Here is an 18,858-nt window from a genome sequence, read left to right on the forward strand (position 1 = left end):
GCTGTTCGGGATAGCCGCGGCGAATCCCAAACAGCTTACAGGACAGCGGGAGGGCCCCTTCCTGCCTCCTCGCTGTCCGATCGCCGAATGACTGCTCAGTGCCTGAGATCCAGGCATGAGCAGTCATGCGGCAGAATCATCGATCACTGGTTTCCTATGAGAAACCAGTGATCAATGATAAAGATCAGTGTGTGCAGTGTTATAGGTCCCTATGGGATAACAATGATCAGTATAAGAGATCAGAGTGTGCAGTGTTATAGGTCCCTATGGGATAACAATGATCAGTGTGTGCAGTGTTATAGGTCCCTATGGGATAGCAATGATCAGTATAAGAGATCAGAGTGTGCAGTGTTATAGGTCCCTATGGGAGCTATAACACTGCAAAAAAAAAGTGAATAAATATCATTTAACCCCTTCCCTATTAAAAGTTTGAATCACCCCCGTTTTTCCCATAAAAAAAAAAAAAACAGTGTAAATAAAAAATAAACATATATGGTATTGCCGTGTGCGGAAATGTCCGAATTATAAAAATATATTGTTAATTAAACCGCACGGTCAATGGCGTGCGCGCAAAAAAATTCCAAAGTCCAAAATAGTGCATTTTTGGTCACTTTTTATATCATGAATAAAAAGCGATCAATAAGTCCTATCAATGCAAAAGAGCAAAAAAACGAAAATGCAAAAACGGAACCCCCCCCCCCCGGTCCTTAAGGGGTTAATATTTGACTTGTCTGGATGACGTCCACATTTTTTTTCAAATGACACCAACACTTTAAAGGGTCTGTACACTTGTACCTTGTCCCCCACCACAAGTCCTTCTTGGTTCCCATAGCTCCTGTGAAATGATGTTGACCTAGTCTGTAGTGTGATTATGACCGCCGATCTCTGGTTATTGTGACAGTTCATACACAGCAGCCAATCATATTGGCCATCATGATTTTCTTTTATTTGATATATAAAATTTTTTTTTTTTTTTTTTTTTTTTTGTAGCATCTACCCAGATATTAGCATAGTCTTCCAGGACCAACATGGAGATGGATCAGCCCCTTAGTCCATGGGCTAGACATCTCAGTTCGGCTCAGATTGTTCGCAGACAGCGCTTTAGACAGTTTTCGGAGGCTTTTTTTATATTTTTTTTTTTTTTTATTTAAAAAGCTTCTTTTCTTTTTTTTTTTTTTTTTTTTTTCCCCTGTGACCAGATGTTACTTTAGTGGATTATTAACCTCACCATAGACAAAGCACTTTCCTGTTCAATTTTTTTTTTCTTCCGAAAACACAGCCTTCTCTAGGTTAGGATTTTTTCCCAACCAGCCTGCCTTCAGCTTGTGCAGTTTTGCAGTTGTAGTTTTGCAGCAGCTGGAGGCACATTGTCTGGGAAACACTGCTCTATTGGAACAAAATATGTGGTAAAAGTAAAAAATAAAATAAAAATAAAATAAAAAAGCTGCATGACTATTTACAAGCCAAATAAGGAATGGGCATGAAGGAAGCCGAACCATTGTTGTTATATAAAACATCGTGTAAGTGATTTTAGGATCTCTGTTTGCTGACTGATCCTTTTTTAGAGGAAAGAAAGGGCCTATTCACACAAACTCGGAAATCCCATGTGCAGCAGCGGCCGCCGATATCAGTCGGCACTAGGACCGCTCGGACATGCACCCTCTCGATTGATTTCTATGCATTTCCGTGGCGGAAAATCTGCCGTGTCAGCCTAAATTCCATTCAGCGCAATGTTAAAGGAGTAAAAAAAAAATCAAAGAAAAAAAAAATCCAATCAACTGGTGCCAGAAAGTTATACAGATTTGTAAATTACTTCTATATAAAAATCTTAATCCTTCCTGTAAGGGTTACGGCAGGTGGTGGATCCTCTGGGCCTGTGTCGATGATGACGTGACCCGTACCAGGGAGCGGAGTCTAAGGTGCCACTTTTTTTCACCAGAGCCCGCCGCAAAGCAGGATGGTCTTGCTGGGGCAGGCGTTTCTGGCTGGAGCGCAGATGTTACACTTCCAGTACTTATCAGCTGCTGTATGCTCCAGAGGAAGTTGTGTAGTTCTTTCCAGTTAACATGAAGTTAAAGGGTTAATCCGGAGGGAAAAAACTATTTTCAAATCAACTGGTGCCAGAAAGTTAATCAGATTTGTAAATCACTAATTATTAAAAAATATTAATCCTTCCAATACTTATCAGCTGCTGTATTCTCCACAGGAAGTTGTGTCGTTCTTTCCGGTCTGATCACAGTGCTCTTTTCTGCCACCTCTGTCCGTGTCAGGAACTGTCCAGAGTAGAAGCAAATCCCCATAGAAAACCTCTCCTGCTCCGGACAGTTCCTAACACAGATTTAGGTGGCAGCAGAGAGCACTGTGGTCAGACTGGAAAGAACTACACAACTTCCTGTGGAGCATACAGCAGCTGATAAGTACAGGAAGGATTAAGATTTTTTTTAAATAATTAGTCATTTACAAACCTGGTTAACTTTCTGGCACCAGTCGATTTGAAAATAGTTTTTTTTTCCCCCTCCAGAGTACCCCTTTAAAGGGGTACTCCGGTGAAAACCTTTTTCTTTTAAATCAACTGGTGGCAGAAAGTAAAACATATTTGTAAATTACTTCTATTAAAAAATCTTAATCCTTCCAGTACTTATTAGCTGCTGAATGCTACAGAGGAAATTCCTTTCTTTTTGGAACACTGATGACATCACGAGCACAGTGCTCTCTGCTGACATCTCTGTCCATTTTAGCAACCATGCATAGCAGATGTATGCTAAGGGCAGCATGATGGCTCAGTGGTTAGCACTGCTGCCTTGCAGTGCTGGGGACTTGGGTTCAAATCCCACTAAGGACAACAATAAATAAAGAACTGTGCTCGTGATGTCATCAGAGAACATTCCAAAAAGAAAAGAATTTCCTCTGTTGTATTCAGCAGCTAATAAGTACAGGAAGGATTAAGATTTTTTAACAGAAGTAATTTACAAATATGTTTAACTTTCTGCCACCAGTTGATTTAAAGGAAAAAAGGTTTTCACCGGAGTACCCCTTTAACTTCATGTAGCTGACTTTTCAAGAGGAATTGTTGAGCTGGATTTAACTCAGAAATTCTGTGTGAATGGACCCAAAAGGTTCTGAATGCCTGCTTACACAGCAGCTAGGTTTGTTACAGTGTATCAGCGTAGATAAGAGCTCAGCTTGGAGCCCACAAAAGAAGATGAAGTAGTTCTTCTGCTGTTTAGCTGGAAGGATGATAAATGTCCATTACATTGGCAACAAAGCCCACAGTGACTATAAAAAAATAAAATCCTGGATACGATGACCATCTGTCTCTATGGCAGGGATGCATTTCGGACACATAATCAGTGGAGCTATCTGCAGGGGCGCACTCGCAATCCAACTAGAGACCTTACCACCCCTCCCCCTATGAGACCTGCTTGACCTTATAGACTTACATTATGAGGATGACCTGGTCATGTGACACAGAGCCAGGAAAGAACACTCTAGCTCGCTCTCATGATCGGTTGGGGTGTAAATACTCAGACCCCGACCGATCAAAACTTTTCATATGTCTCTACAACATCTCCATGGCATATTGTCATGATAGTTCCCATTTAAAGGGGTATTCCTGTTTTATAAAGTGAGGGGTGAGTATGGGGATCCTTCTTAGGGTGTGTTCCCACACGGCGTATTTTAGCGGGAAATACGCTGCGTATTACTTGCTCACAGGGCTTTCCGGCGGCAGCCCTATGTGTGCAGTGAGTTTTGGAGGCGGGGCCGTGTGCCGGCGTGCCTGTGATGCGCGGCTCCGCCTCTAAAACTCACTACACGCATAGGGCTGCCGCCCTGTGTGTATAGTGAGCAAGGAATACGCAGCGTATTTCCTGCTGCTGACGTAAATTTTGCGCAGCGTGAAATACGCTGCGTATATGCCGTGTGGGAATGCACCCTTAAAAACGTACCTGTCATGTCGCAGAAAAAGAAATCATGCGTATATATGTTACTCACTAGGTCATGCAGAGTCTTAAAATGTTTTTTTATTTTTATTTTTTAATGTGTCTAGTTTCTGTATTTGGCTCACAAATCCCTTTGTTCTGCTGCTCCCTCATTCTGATATCAACTGCGGATGTAGGGGTGTGTGTCCCAGGCAAGCACTGAGCCCGCCCTCACTCACGATGCATTCACTTCCTCCCTGAGTCTGCTGTGCTGTGTCTCTTCATCCAATCCTCTCTGTTTTCAGGCTGCAGTCTGATAGGACAGAAATGAGCACAGAGGAGTGCTAGTCCCGCCCTCACGTCCTGCTTCAACGTGGTCAAAGATGATGCTGCAGCTGGACAGGACTATGTTCTGGATGGTATGGGGACCCCTAGTGGTCTATTTTTATAAGCCACGATTTCTATATAAAGGAGATAAAACTGAAGTATAATTAGAAAGGTTAACAATTTGCCAAGATGTACAACGTATGATAATCTTATAATAACATGCCAAGATTTACAACATATAATAATATAATTTGGCTTACGAATACTGCTGCAAAATACTAAGCCATATAGCCCTGACCTACGATGGCCCCGACATACGATCATTTCAACATACGATGGTCTCTCAGAGGCCATCGCATGTTGACGGCAGCATCAACATACGATGCTTTTGTATGTCGGGGCCATCGCATAAACGGCTATCCGGCAGTGCAGACTGCTTCAGCTGCCACCGGATAGCCGTTTACGGTGCCCCGTGTGGTCCGCTGACGATCACTTACCTGTCCTCGGGGCTACTAGCGTACTCGGGATCCCCTGCATTGTCGGCGCTCTCCAGCATCGTCATCACGTCGCTGCGCACGCCGTCCCGTCATCCAATAGGAGCGGCGTGCGTAGCGACGTGATCGCGGCGACATTCCCAGGCAGCAGAGACCTTCCTGTAGCGTCAGGGACACCACGAGGACGCGGCAACAGCGATGGAGGGCGACATCCAGGGCAGCGGTGAGGGTCCAGAGCGGTGGGGACAGGTAAGTATAACCTCCAATACCAGTGGTCTTCAACCTGCGGACCTCCAGATGTTGCAAAACTACAACTCCCAGCATGCCCGGACAGCCGTTGGCTGTCCGGGCATGCTGGGAGTTGTAGTTTTGAAACATCTGGAGGTCTGCAGGTTGGAGACCACTGTCCTATACTCTACATTGCACGGATCCCTCAACATACGATGGTTTCAACAAACGATGGTCCATTTGGAACGGATTACCATCGTATGTTGAGGGACCACTGTACTGCTGCGTGAAACCAGTCACACTGTGTAAAATTTTTTGTTAAAATGACAAATTACAGTCGTATGTTTTATTTACACATGTACGTAAATACGTGGGGGAATAAAATGCGCACATATATTTTACACAATGTATATAGAGCCTTAGAAGCATATAAAGGGGAATACTCATTTAATTTTCTTGCTATGTCAAAGAGAAGAATTATGTGAGGTATTTCATCTTCTGCTGAGTGGAGTTACGGATGGTGGTAGCGGGAGACTCTGCCCCGATTCCGTTCTGCTTCCTTCCACACTTGACTTCACTCGTACGACTACTATAAAATGTGACTCGGGAAGTAAATTAATGACTTTGTTCCTGAGACGTGTGAACCACAATGTTCTCGCATCGCCACCACTAAATCACATCTCGCTGCATAGGATTATAATGCAGGTTCCCACATTTTCTGATGCAGTTTTTGAACCATAGTGCAGGAATGGAATAGACATATTAAAGGAGAACTCCAGAATATAAAGATTGTCCCCAATCTGCCGGCAGTAAAAAAAATAAATAAAGATGTACATACCTTCCCCCGTTCCCCTGGGGCCTCCGGTAACCGGCTCCGGTCTCCGCCGCGATCCACTTCCTGGTTGCCGGTGGTCAGCGAGTCATACTGCGCTCAGCCAATCACCAGCCGCAGCGAAGTGCGACTCGACCGGCGATAGGCTGAGCGGCAGTGTGAGAACGCTTCAGGACACAAAATTCTTCACTACACCGGCACCTGCTACCGGGGCCGAAAACATCACACTGCTGTTCAGCCTATCGCCGGCCGACTCGGGACTCCACTGCGGCTGGTGATTGGCTGAGCGCAGTAAGACTCTCCCACCACCGGCAACCAGGAAGAGGATCACGGCGGAGGCCGGAGCCGGTTAGCGGAGGCCCCGGGGGAGCGAAGGAAGGTATGTACATCTTTATTTTTTTTACTGCCGGAACTATGGGGAACAATTTTTATGTTCTGGAGTTCTCCTTTAAGAAAACACTGAGACTGTCCACAGAATAGGGAATAAGTGTCAGATAACGGTGAGTCCGACCGCTGGGACCCCGTGATCTCCCGCCCATGAATGACATGTGTCAACTACGGAACAAAGCTGTGCCCGACATGCCCCCTCCATGCTTCCCGTTTTTATCGTAAATGTGCCCCCCCCCCCAAAAAAAATGGATGTTTTCACAGGATGCAAAAAACACAATGGCCCTCATTTACTAAGAAAATCGGGTTGTAAATCTATCTTGCTTTCTTACCCGGCAGCTTTTTTCCCCTGGTATTTATTATTATGTCGCATCCTGTTTGTCGCACGTGGGTTTTGTTGGTTTTTGTTTCCAACTCCTCTGAGCTGTCGGGAAAAAATCCACAACAATACAACAAATTCGGGTTGGAAACCTTAATAAATACGTGGGAAAGCTCAGAAATGTCGGGTAACGCCCCTTTTTCAGGTTTGGGAGAATCCACATCGGGTCCGTCGGGAAAAAATGTTGCATCGTGTCGCAGACTGGCGCACGATGTCTGCGACATGGCGCAGACAAAGATGCGACAAAAAAACCCGACAAAAGAGGTCGGGTTTAGAATAGTAAATGAGGGCCAATGTGATATTAACCTAAACAAAGATAATCTAATTATCCTCCGAGAAATCAGTGAATTCTGTTTTACATATGATGACCGTTCTGAATACCTACAGTATCTTTTCATGTGACAACACTGGAGACGCGACCTTCTGCTACAATGTAGAGTAGTGAGTTCACAGTCTGTATAGGGCTGCATTCACACCACGATTGTAGCCTATGGTTGCCTAATCCGGCTGGGGTAGAGGAAAACCGGGCGCTTACGTACCCCAGCCGGACCGGCGCTGAAATCCATTTACATTAATGAGTCGACCGGAGTCAAACTGTGACTCCGGTTGGCTCATTTCTGACCTGTATCCGGTTTTGTGACCGGACCTGAACCGTAGTATAGTAGGGTTTTAGGTCCTGTCATAAAACCGGATATGGTGCAGAAATGAGCCAACCGGAGTCACAGTTTGACTCCAGTCGGCTCATTAAAGTGAATGGATTTCAGCGCCGGTCCAGCCCAGTTTTCTCCTCCCCCAGCCGGATCCGGCAACCGTAGGCTACAATCGTACAGTGTTTAATGTTGTGTCCCCTCAAAATAACTTAACACACAGCCATTAAAGGACAAGTCTCATGCCTGACATTATAGAAAAACCTATCCCCTATCCGCACGATAGGAAATACGTTTTAGATCGCGGGGGCGTCCGAGCACTGTGGCCCCCCGCGATCATCTGTACGGATCCCCAGTTCTCCTACAGAGCAACACGTCACGACCCCTTCCCGAAGAGAGAGCCGTTCGACAATCTTCAGCTCTCCAATAGAGATAAAAGGAGGGGGCATTGAGGCCCCCGCTTCGGGCAGGGACGTGACCCGCCGCTATGTGGGAGAGCCAATGCTCCATACAGACGATTGTGGGGGGCCCACAGCGCTCGGACCCCCCACAATCTAAAACTTCCACCCTATCCTGCGGATAGGGGATACTTTTTATGTAATGTCGGGCATGATACTTCTTCTTGTGGCATTGAGGCAAGTTTGAAGGCAATGAAAGGGTGTTTTTCCCAGACCTTTATCCTAGGTGATCTAGCAGAGAGGCTCATCAGGTGCCTAATTAATGAGGCCAGCAGAAGTGTGGGAAGTGTAGATATAAGGAAAGGATACAGAATAGTCTGGGCTCTCCCCAGAAGACAGCAAGGTGGCTGTAGAGGGGGAGGAAGGGGTCCTTGTGAGGAGCACACAGCCAGGTGCTGTGAGTGACCCATAACTGAAGTGGACAGACAAGGGATCTTAGTACACACAGCAAGAGGCTGCAAACGCTGTGTGTGAACAGTGAGTAAAGGTTGCAGGAAACTTGTGTTTTAAGCTGGTGGAGACTAGCTTACCAGTTGTTAGAGAGGGAAGTGTCTAATGTTTAGTTAGTGGCTGGATGGCCTAGGATTTTGTTTTGTGCCTGTGTTATATTTTTGTTTATCCTGCAACCTGTCTAATAAAGCTGGCAGGGAGCCAGACTTACGTAAAAAACTGTTGTTTGCTGCTGAATGAAGTAGAAACGTGTCCTGTGGCTGTGTCAAGGAAGATCCCAGAGCAAACCCCAGAGGGAAATCTCTACATCTTTTATGTCTAAACATTGCCAACAAAAGTGAGTACACCCCTAAGGGAAAATGTCCAAATTGGGCCCAATTAGCCATTTTCCCACTTGGCGTCATGTGACTCGTTAGGGGGCCTTAAATTTGGTGTTCTAGCTCTCACACTCACCTCATGGCAAAGAACTCTCTGTGGATCTGAAAATCTAAAACAATCAATTGTTGTTCTAATAAAGATGGCCGAGGTTATAAGAAGATTGCCAAGACCCTGAAACTGAGCTGCAGCACGGAAGGCAAGACCATACAGAGGTTTTACAGGACAGGTTTCAAACAGACTGGACAGGACAGGTTCAACTCAGCAGATCTGACCATAGCAGGCACAGAATCATTCAGAAGGCCGCCGGCTCCATGGTAGCCACATGGCATGCCATGATTTCTATTGACCACAGCATTGAGGAATTGAATGACAGACAGCATAGTCACTTATGTCAGTCATTAGAGGTAAGTTCCCTACAGTCTATGAAGCGAGCTCAGCTCAGTACATTTTCGTCAGGGTGCGCCATGGCACAGATGGCCGGGAAGGAAATGTATGTCATAGGTTATTAAGGGGTTATTTTGGATTCAAACATGTCCAAACATTTGCTGCCGTTAAAAACAAAATGGACTTACCTCTTGCCACTCCCCTGGTGCTTCCGGCATCCCACTCCAGTTCTCCACTTCAGCCCTCTTCCTGCCATTTGTGGTCGACACATCACACCTTGGCTCAGCTAACCGCCAACCACAGCGATGTCCTGCCTTAGGTGGTGAGGGGCAGTGTCATGTATTATTGAGCTCTGGAACGGGTCCTCTTCCTGGGACACACCAGAGGAGCGTCAGGAGGTAATTCCGTTTTTTGTTTTTTTTAAGTGGCAGCATTATGGGCATTTTTTTTTTTTTTACATTTTATTCAATCCTGGACTACCCCATTAAGACTGACTTCCTAAACATTAGCTACACAGACAAGTAATTTTTATATATTTTAGGCCGCCTATGCTGACCATTGCCGAAAGTGGCTACACTGACCATGTGAGCTTCACCACCAGACCATTGAGCAGTGGATGGAGGTCTGGTCTGATGAATCACATTTCCATATGTGGATGGTCTAGTGTCTGTGCATCTCTTACCTGTGAAAAAGATGGCATCAGGCTGCACTATGAAATGAAGACAAGTCGGTGGAGGCAGTGGGATTCTTTGGACAATGGAGGGGATTTATCAAGACATTTAGAAAGCTTTTTAAACGGCTTTTTTCTCTGTTTGTCGCACTTTTTGTGCAACAAATGCTTTAGAAACATTTCCACGATTTTTACCCATTTAGAGCACTTTGTGCAGTGGTCACTGATTTACTAAGTGTGACTTTTTGGGGAATGTTGCAAAATTGTCGCACAATCCCAAAAATAGAAGGTTTCTCGGGTAAATTCACCCCTGCCCTGCACGTCCGCACAAAATCTGTGATGACATTTTAGAAGTTGCATCGGCAAAATTTATCAAAGTCTGTGTGCCGTTTCATAAATTTGGCGCAAATCCTCACAGCGAGAGCAGCAGCGGCTTGGGGCATGGGCGGAGCTTAGTGATGTCACCGCTGCTGCTCTCTGCTGGGTCTCGCTGTGAGAAGACAGCAGCGGTGACGTCAGTAAGCTCCGCCCGTGCCCCAAACCAGGTGACCAGAGCGGAGCTAATGGAGGAGATTACCGGAGATCCCCGCCACGGAACGGGACAAGGTAAGTACCATTGTTATCAGTGTCACCTGCACTGTTGGTACCGACAGGTTAGTGCAGGTGACACTGGTGACAGATTTCCTTTAAAGAGTAGCTCCCACCATCCTTTTTTTTTTATTTATTCATTAATTTTTTCTGTCCCTGCCTATTGCCCATCTATCCCTAACCCCCTCCCTGCCTTCAATTTTTTTTTACTATATTAAAAAGGAATTTTTTGTCTGCCTGGTAGTGTGCTTACTTACCAGGCAGACTTCCCCAGCAAGCGCGACGTCACTGATGCCTGCTGGGGCCGACACTTCCGCCCTTAGTTCTTCTACACAGGCTGCCTCTAGCTGTTTCACCACTACAACTCCCAGCTTGCCCTGACATCTATTGGCTGTCAGGGCATGCTGGGAGTTGTAGTGGTGAAACAGCTGGAGGCACCCTGTGTTGAAAACAATATCTTGGCCGCGGTGCAACCCGAACACCACTACCCGAACCCTGCCGCGCAACCTGCTCACGCCAATACCAAAGTGCAGGACAATCCGGTTTGAGGTGGATACCAGCAGCAGCGACGGGATGCAGGGAGGTGGGGCCGGCGTGCGAGGCCAGGGAGCAGGGGAGCCAATGCGCGCATCTGTTCTCAGCACTCGCTCCCGCCTGTCTGATTGACAGGCAGGGAGGGAGCGAGCGCAGCCTGACTGAATTTGGACCGATTGCCCAGCCGACACCGGTCCGAATTCAGGCGTGACGTCACGCCAGGCTGCAGCCGGTCACTAGGAGGGAGACCCCTAGTGGCCGGTTTTCAAATGTAAGTTAAAACATTTTAATAAAAAAAAAAAATCATGTGCATGTTACTGTGACATGTGCCACCTACCTATACATTATACAGACCAAGTCCCCACCTCTGCATGGCAGCAGGATCCTCTAGTGGCAGTGGCCTCTTTAAGCAAGACGATGCCCCAACCATGCTGAAAAACTGTTCCGGAATTACATAGCGAGGAGTAGAGATGAGCGAACTTACAGTAAATTCGATTCGTCACGAACTTCTCGGCTCGGAAGTTGATGACTTTTCCTACATAAATTAGTTCAGCCTTCAGGTGCTCTGGTGGCTGGAAAAGGTGGATACAGTCCTAGGAGACTCTTTCCTAGGAATGTATCCACCTTTTCCAGCCCACCGGAGCACCTGAAGGCTGAACTAATTTACGCAGGATAAGTCATCAACTGCCGAGCCGAGAAGTTCGTGACGAATCGAATTTACTGTAAGTTCGCTCATCTCTAGCGAGGAGCATGACAAAGAGTTAAAGATGGTGACTTGGCCTTCACGTTCCCCTGATCTCAATCTGATCTGTCATTGGGAGGCCCAGGATTTGGTGCTGATACCACAGGACACCTTGACGGGTTTTGCGAGGTCCATGCCCCGACAAGTCAGTGGTATACACACTGCACACAGTAAACAATCCCAGGACATACATATGGGGAAGCATTACGGCTGCTATCTGAATATACAGCAATTACATTAGTTCTGGGTCATGAAGCCCTGAGAGGCAATCCTTCTCTTTTATAACCCATCCTTGAAGTAGATGAAGCTGATGCACAGACAATAAAAAACCCTCCTGTACCTTATGTGAAATATTGCCCTAGGCCAGTGTTTCCCAACCAGGGTGCCTCCAGCTGTGGCCAAACTACAACTCCCAGCGTGCCCGGACAGCCAAAGGCTGTCCAGGCATGCTGGGAGTTGTAGTTTGGCCACAGCTGGAGGCACCCTGGTTGGGAAACACTGGCCTAGGCCTTTACACTTCCCTTTATAGGAATATATTTACTTATTAAAGGGGTACTCCGGTGGAAAACATTTTTTTTTATTTATCTATTTATTTTTTTTAAATCAACTGGTGCCAGAAAGTTAAACAGATTTGTAAATGGCTTCTATTAAAAAAAAAATCTTTACCCTTCCAGTACTTTGAAGTAGCTGTATGCTACAGAGGAAATTCTTTTCTTTTGGAATTTCTTTTCTGTCTTGTCCACAGCGCTCTCTGCTGACACCTGATGTCCGTGTCAGGAACTGTCCAGAGCAGCAGAGGTTTGTTATGGGGATTGTCTCCTGCTCTGGACAATTCCTGATACGGGCATCAGGTGTCAGCAGAGAGCACAGTGGACAAGACAGAAAAGAAATTCAAAAAGAAAAGAATTTCCTCTAGCATACAGCTGCTAAAAAGTAAGGGAAGGGTAAAACATTTTTTTAATAGAAGTAATTTACAAATCTAAATAAGAAGTAAATTGGGGCTCAAGGTCTTGAACAAATGGCCATAAGATATAGAGACTTGAACTCTAATTATCCGTTGAAACAAAGTGTTTATGCTGCCCAGCTTTTCTCTGTGTTTACCATTGATTGAGTACTGAGAGAATTTATTGGGATTTATTGTTGCCGGATGACTTTTCATCTATGGTTGCTACTGGTTACTGCTATTGAATTGCTATTTATACATATTGCGCCATTTTGGAAGGAGAAAATGAGCGCACCAACTAGATGAACTTATATCTATCTACCCTTTTAAAGTGGTCATATTTTTAATATTTTAATATCTGTATATACTATTTTTCTTATTGTTATACTAGTTGGAGCGGTGTCATCATAAGGGCCCTGTGGGACACCTATCTCCACTAGTTCTATATATATATATATATATATATATATACACAGTGACCCCCCCCCCCCCCCGACTTATGATGGCCCCGACATATGATCATTTCAACATATGATGGCCTCTCAGAGCTGCTGTGCTCTGAGAGGCCATCATATGTGTGTCGGGGCCATCGTACAAACAGCTATCTTACAGCGCTGACAACTTCAGCAACTGACAGTTGTATAATGTCCCCCGTGTGCCCCGTTCTGCCTCCTGTTACTCACATGCTGTCCTGCTAACTCACGCAGGCTTCCACTGTGAGCTCTGTGTAAGCCCCGCCCCCCCCAGTGCAGCCATAGCCAATAGCCTGCAGCATCTTGCTGCAGGCATCCAATGAGCTGCTGGCTGCCCTCCCCTTCCTTTCCTATAGAGCTGTAGTCGGCAGGATGGTAATGGAGGACATTCTGTCCCCCCTGAAGGTATTTAAAGAACTGTACAGTACTGTATGCAATGTCACACATCACATACAATACATATACACACACACTATACACCCCATACATCAATGTTCCCTATCAGTGTGCCTCCAGCTGTTGCAAAACTATAACTCCCAGCATGCCCAGACAGTCAATGGCTGTACATGCATGCTGGGAGTTGTAGTTGTGCAACAGCTGGAGGCACCCTGGTTTGTTAAACACTCCCCATACACTCCACATACAATGGTCATCCCAGAACCAATTGGCAGTTTCCCATAGAGATATGTATTCAACATACAATGGTTCCGAGGCCCCAGAACCAATTACCATTTTTACATAGACATATGTACTCGACATATGATGGTTTCAACATATGATGGTTCTCCTGGAACCAATTAATATCATATGTTGAGGGACCACTGTATATTAATAAACAGTTATTTTTATTTAAATCTATATCTTATGGCCATTTGTTCAAGACCTTGAGCCCCAATTTACTTCTTATTTACATTTTATCTATTTCCATCACCTTGGGAATAGGTGATTATAATTGGGCAGCCCAGGTCGTATGGTTATTTGATTGACAAGAGCCTCTCCAAACCTAAATTGTAACTTACAAATCTGTTTAACTTCCTGGCACCAGTTGATGTAAAAAAAAAAATTTAAAAAAAAATCACCGGAGTACCCCTTTAACCTCTTCCAAGCGTCTCGCTGTGTAGCTCTCTATAAACATATATCCTATAGATTACAGCCGTGTTACGCAATGTGAGTTTTGCGCTCAGCTTCCTTGCTTCCCTATTCAAGCTGAAGTTTGCATTGGGAACCACCTTAATGCAAGCGGCCCCAAGTATTCATAGGTTTTCCACACTGCCCTTTTATGTTATGACTCAGCAGCCTGCAGAAAAGAATACAGGAGGACTGGGAAATCATTTGGCCAGGAATGAGTGCAGCGGCTATGCACACGTCGGGGCTGTAGGTCTCTGTTCACATGCTTTGTGTTCTTATGATTTACTGTTTAAAGGGGTACTCCGGTGAAAACCTCTTTTCTTTTAAATCAACTGGTGGCAGAAAGTTAAACATATTTGTAAATTACTTCTATTAAAAAATCTTAATCCTTCCAGTACTTATTAGCTGCTGAATGCTACAGAGTTAATTCCTTTCTTTTTGGAACACTGATGACATCACGAGCACAGTGCTCTCTGCTGACATCTCTGTCCATTTTAGCAACCATGCATAGCAGATGTATGCTAAGGGCAGCATGGTGGCTCAGTGGTTAGCACTGCTACCTTGCAGTGCTGGGGACTTGGGTTCAAATCCCACTAAGAACAACAATAAATAAAGCCTTATTATTATTATTATAATAACGTCAGCAGAGAGAACTGTGCTCGTGATGTCATCAGAGAGCATTCCAAAAAGAAAATAATTTCCTCTGTAGTATTAAGCAGATAAGTACAGGAAGGATTGAGATTTTTTTAATAGAAGTAATTTACAAATATGTTTAACTTTCTGCCACCAGTTGATTTAAAAGAAAAAAGGTTTTCACCGGAGTACCCCTTTAATTCATTTTTCTGCTTTTACAAAATAGAAAAAAAAATATCACTGCAGAGAAACCAGCAACAAGCAGGCTATCCAACGCCGATCAATTACCTGTTACATCGGACGGTTGAAAAAAAGACACGTCCATCAAGATCAACCAAGGGGGTGAAGGAAAGGGATATGGGTGGATGAAAGGGAGGGGATGTGATCCTATATTTCTGCATATGCATTAATGCTATTTTGTTCTAGGAATGTATCTTAGGCTGGATTCACACTACGTTTTTGCCATACTGTTTTCAATCAGTTTTTCAACTGTTTTTAAAAGTGCATACTGTTCCGTCAGTTTTTATAGAAAAAAAAAACATACGTTTTTGAAAATTTTGTCCATTTTTAATGGGAGGGGTCTTGGGTGGGGACTTTAGGATTCAAATGCGCATGTGCAAAGTAAAAACATATAAGTTTTTCCCGTATGGAACCGTATACATGTGCGTTTCCCATTGACGTCCATGCTAAAAAAAAAAAACGTAAGCGGTTGCAGTACGATTTTTAAACCGGAGTCAAAACCGCGGTTGACCACGATTTTGTCTCAGGTATAAAAACCGTACTGCAACCGCATACGTTTTTTTTTTAACATAGACGTCAATGGGAAACGCACATGTATACGGTTCCATACGGGAAAAACGTATATGTTTTTATTTTGCACATGCGCATTTGGATCCTAAAGTCCCCACCCAAGACCCCTCCCATTAAAAATGGACAAAATTATCAAAAATGTATGTTTTTTTTTCTATAAAAACTGACGGAACTGTATGCACTTTTAAAAACAGTGTACTGTTTAAAAACGCATACGGTTTACTTTTTTCCATAATGTTCCATCTGGTTTTTTTGCCATACGGTTTTCATTAGAAAAACGGATTGAAAACAGTATGGGAAAAGCATGATATGAACCCAGCCTAACCCTGTTTTGAAGCTCTGATGTGACCAGTTCCTGAGGTAGACTGTTACATAAATTTGCAGTTCTTATGGTAAAGAAGGCGTGTCGCCCCTTGAGATTAAACCTTTTTTTTCTCCAGACTGAGGTGGTGCCCCCTTGTCTTTTCAGGGGGTTTTACCTGGAGTTTTTTCCCATATTTTTTGTTTGGGCCATTTATATGCTTAAATAACTTTATCATACCCTTCTCCCTAAAAGGGGTACTCCGGTGGACATTTTTTTTATTTTTAATCAACTGGTGCCAGAAAGTTTTGTAAATTACTTCTATTGAAAAAAATCTTAATCCTTCCAGTACTTATTAGCTGCTGAATACTACAGAGGAAATTCTTCTCTTTGTGGAACACAGAGCTCTCTGCTGACATCATGACTACAGTGCTCTCTGCTGACATCTCTATCCATTTTAAGAACTGTCCAGAGTAGGAGAAAATCCCCATAGCAAACCTATGCTGTTCTGGACAGTTCCTAAAATGGACAGAGATGTCAGCAGAGAGCTCTGTGTTCAAAAAGAAAAGAATTTCCTATGTAGTATTCAGAAGCTAATAAGTACTGGAAAGATTAAGATTTTTTTAACAGAAGTAATTTACAAATCTGTTTAACTTTCTGCCACCAGTTGATTTAAAAAAAAAAAAAAAGTTTTCCACCGAAGTACCCCTTTAACCCCTTCAGGACGGAGCCCATTTTGGCCTTAAGGACCGGAGCGTTTTTTGCACATCTGACCACTGTCACTTTAAACATTAATAACTCTGGAATGCTTTTAGTTATCATTCTGATTCCGAGATTGTTTTTTCGTGACATATTCTACTTTAACATAGTGGTAAATTTTTGTCGATACTTGCATCCTTTCTTGGTGAAAAATCCGTAAATTTGATGAAAAATTTGAAAATTTTGCATTTTTCTAACTTTGAAGCTCTCTGCTTGTAAGGAAAATTGATATTACGAATACATTTTTTTTGTTCACATATACAATATGTCTACTCTATGTTTGCATCATAAAATTGATGAGTTTTTACTTTTGGAAGACACCAGAGGGCTTCAAAGTTCAGCAGCAATTTTCCAATTTTTCACAAAATTTTCAAACTCAGTATTTTTCAGGGACCAGTTCAGGTTTGAAGTAGATTTGAAGGGTCTTCATATTAGAAATACCCCATAAATGACCCCATTATAAAAACTACACCCCCCAAAGTATTCAAAATGACATTCAGTCAGCGTTTTAACCCTTTAGGTGTTTCACACGAATAGCAGCAAAGTGAAGGAGAAAATTCACAATCTTCATTTTTTACACTCACATGTTCTTGTAGACCCAATTTTTGAATTTTTACAAGGGGTAAAAGGACAAAATTTTTACTTGTATTTGTAGCCCAATTTCTCTCGAGTAAGGACATACCTCATATGTCTATGTAAAGTGTTCGGCGGGCGCAGTAGAGGGCTCAGAAGGGAAGGAGCGACAAGGGGATTTTGGAGAGTACGTTTTTCTGAAATGGTTTTTGGGGGGCATGTTACCTTTAGGAAGCCCTTATGGTGCCAGAACAGCAAAAAAAAAACACATGGCATACCATTTTGGAAACTAGACCCCTCGGGGAATGTAACATGGGATAAAGTGAACCTTAATACCCCACAGGTGTTTCACGACTTTTGCAAATGTAAAAAAAAAAAAAAAAAATTTACCTAAAATGCTTGTTTTCCCCAAAAATTTTTATTTTTAAAAAGGGTAATAGCAGAAAATACCCCTAAAAATTTGAAGCCCAATTTCTCCCGATTCAGAAAACACCCCATATGGGGGTGAAAAGTGCTCTGCTGGCGCACTACAGGTCTCGGAAGAGAAGGAGTCACATTTGGCTTTTTGAACGCAAATTTTTCTCTGGGGGCATGCCGCATTTAGGAAGCCCCTATGGTGCCAGGACAGCAAAAAAAACCCCACATGGCATACCATTTTGGAAACTAGACCCCTCGGGGAACGTAACAAGGGGTTAAGTGAACCTTTATACCCCACAGGTGTTTCCCGACTTTTGCATATGTAAAAAAAATTTTTTTTTTTACCTAAAATGCTTGTTTTCCCAAAAATTTTACATTTTTAAAAAGGGTAAAAGCAGAAAATACCCCCCAAAATTTGTAACACAATTTCTCCCGAGTACGGCGATACCCCATATGTGACCCTATACTGTTGCCTTGAAATACGACAGGGCTCCAAAGTGAGAGCGCCATGCGCATTTGAGGCCTAAATTAGGGATTGCATAGGGGTGGACATAGGGGTATTCTACGCCAGTGATTCCCAAACAGGGTGCCTCCAGCTGTTGTAAAACTCCCAGCATGCCTGGACAGTCAACGGCTGTCCGACAATACTGGGAGTTGTTTTGCAACAGCTGGAGGCTCCGTTCTGGAAACAGTGGCGTACCAGACGTTTTTCATTTTTATTGGGGAGGGGGGCTGTGTAGGGGTATGTGTATATGTAGTGTTTTTTACTTTTTATTTTATTTTTTGTGTTAGTGTAGTGTAGTGTTTTTAGGGTACAGTCGCACGGGCGGGGGTTCACAGTAGTTTCTCGCTGGCAATTTGAGCTGCAGCAGAAAGTTTGCGGCAGCTCAAATTTGCAGCCAGATATTTACTTTAATCCTCCGCCCATGTGAGTGTACCCTGTACGTTCACATTGGGGGGGACATCCAGCTGTTGCATAACTACAACTCCCAGCATGCCCGTTGGCTGTCGGTGACTGCTGAGAATTGCAGTTTTGCAACAACTGTAGGCACACTGGTTATGTATCACTGAGTTTGTGACCTAACTCAGTGTTTCACAACCAGTGTGCCTCCAGCTGTTGCAAAACTACAACTCCCAGCATGTACGGTGCATGGTGTACGGTGACTGCTGAGAGTTGTAGTTTGCAACAGCTGGAGACACACCGGTCGTGAAACACTGAGTTAGGTAAAAAAAAACTCTGAGTTTCACAACCAGTGTGCCTTCAGCTGTTGCAAAACTACAACTCTCAGCAGTCACCGACAGCCAACGGGCATGCTGGGAGTTGTAGTTATGCAACCAGCAGATGCACCACTACAACTCCCAGCATGCACTTTAGCTGTTTGTGCAAGCTGGGAGTTGTAGTT

At 44.0% G+C, this 18,858-nt stretch overlaps 1 long non-coding RNA gene across 1 annotated transcript in view; it reads left to right on the forward strand.

Annotated features, from left to right (window-relative positions):
• Positions 1-18,858, forward strand: part of LOC130363002 (uncharacterized) — a 45,429-nt gene that overhangs the window by 3,750 nt on the left and 22,821 nt on the right. The window contains exon 2 of the long non-coding RNA XR_008891678.1: positions 4,226-4,339. This is a non-coding gene — a long non-coding RNA (uncharacterized LOC130363002). The remainder of the gene's footprint in view (positions 1-4,225; positions 4,340-18,858) is intronic.

This window comes from Hyla sarda, chromosome 3, assembly GCF_029499605.1.
Source record: "Hyla sarda isolate aHylSar1 chromosome 3, aHylSar1.hap1, whole genome shotgun sequence".
NCBI lineage: Eukaryota > Metazoa > Chordata > Amphibia > Anura > Hylidae > Hyla > Hyla sarda.